The following is a 1,991-nucleotide window of genomic DNA, read 5'->3' as shown; positions in this document are numbered from 1 at the left end:
CCGTTTCTCCCTCCACCTGTACCCGGGAAACATTTTCAAACTCATCTGTTTGGAAGGCTGTCAGTGACAGTACGTACCTCCCTTGTGTTTTTCTTCACTTTCTTCTACTTTGTCAAATAGCTGTCCTTTCAGGTCCCACTTCATTCACGGAAACAAAACAGTCACACAGTGAGGTCAGATGAGTAAGATCCGTGGGGCAAGAGACACATGCTGTTTTTCGCCAAAAACTGGTGCGCTGAGATGGCTGTGTGAGCAGGTGTATTCTCGTGGCAAAACCTGTCCCTGGTCTGCCACAAATCAGGCCTTTTTTCTTACACTGTTATGCTACCTTTTCAGAACCTCTAAATAGAAAGCTTGATTAACAGTCTAACCTGGTGGAACCAACTCCAAATGCACTACAAGTTGACATTTTCTTTTTAAAATCATTTTATTGGGGGCTCATACAAGTCATCACAATCCAACCATCCATCCATTGTGTCAAACACATTTGTACATTTGTTGCCATCATCATTTTCAAAACATTTTCTTGGAAAATTCTTAAGTTAAAACTTTGGTACAAATGTTATCCATCAGAATTGTACTGTATTTTGTCCCCTTCTTCCCCCACCGGCTTGGCACAGCATAGTGAGGCAGGAAGAGGCTGTAGCCCGAGTTCAGAATTTGCAAAGTGACTGGGGACACTGATTCACCATCGTTGTGACGTGTGGCTGAAGGAGTAGGGGAAGACGTTTAATAATAAACACCCCTACTTATTGGGTGTCTGTCTTTCAGACACTACACTATACATGCTTTATTGATAAGTCTCATCTGTTCTACACATGATAGTTGCATGATCGTTTCCCCCAAATTTGCATGATAGTTCCCCCAAATTAAATTGCCTGAGGTCACTTGGCTGAATGGAATTGGGTTGTATAAGCAATACATGTTTCTTGTAGGAAGTTCAGATGAAGAAAAAGAAGAAAATAAAAGTGGTCAGTAATCCATAGATAACCCAGGCTTTGTCCAGTGTGCTGCCCAAACTGTCTTCAGCTATTGCCTCTGTCTGTGCCTGCTTGGTTCTTTTTCGCAAGTTGACTTTTTCATCCATCCGGGAAGTTGACGGACGTTCAGAACAAGGTTTGTTATCGACATTTCAACTTTTTTGGAACAAGAAAACCACTCATAAACTTGAGTTTTTGTCATAGTATTGTCCTTGTAAGCTGTGTTCAACATCACAACAGTTTCTAAAGCATTTTTCCTGAGCAGGAAACAAAATTTCACAGCTGCATGCTGTTCTCTTAAATCGGCCATCACAAAAAAAGAGGGTCAAGTGAAACTGTTTTAGATTCTCTGTGACCTCAGAGAACCTTCCCTGGTGGCACCACTGGGTGTACTAACTCAGAGCGAGTTGCTTGATGCTCGCCTAGAAGGGAAAAATGTGTACTATGACAGTAACTCTGCCCAGCGCAATTCCAGTTTGGGGGGAGGGGTACCCCCTGTATGCCTGCGATACCCCAGAGGTTCTCAAGAAAGACGCACAAACCTCTCGACTCACCACCTTATTGTGGCACAAATAAATCCCTACAAAATTCCCCTCCAAATCCCCACAAAATACCTCCCCAGATCTTTCCCCAATATAAAGCCATGAAGATACTAAGAGGAAAATAATTTTTTAAAAATGTTTTGGGGCAAGAAAAGATTTTTTAAACTACATATAAATTGTAATGATACATTACTTGTAAAAATATTTTAAACCCGTAAACAAAAAAGAGACCGCTGACAACTTAGGAAAAATTATTTGAAACATAAATCCTACCCCACCAAAAAAATTATTTAATCACTGAAAACAAAAGTATTAAAAGAAAAAGAGGGGGGGTGGGAAGAGAATTTCCAATTTAGTATATCACCAAAACTAAAAGCCTACTGACATCAAGTAACTTCCAACTGCTGACCCCTCAGGCAGAGTAGTGCTTACTGTCCCATAAAATTTCCAAGGCTGTTCTGGTGGCACT

This window comes from Echinops telfairi, unplaced genomic scaffold, assembly GCF_000313985.2.
Source record: "Echinops telfairi isolate 266 unplaced genomic scaffold, ASM31398v2 ScPeMD7_7469;HRSCAF=8507_1, whole genome shotgun sequence".
Classification (NCBI taxonomy): Eukaryota; Metazoa; Chordata; class Mammalia; order Afrosoricida; family Tenrecidae; genus Echinops; species Echinops telfairi.
The sequence above is the reverse complement of the archived record's forward strand: the minus strand, read 5'-3'. Positions refer to the sequence as shown.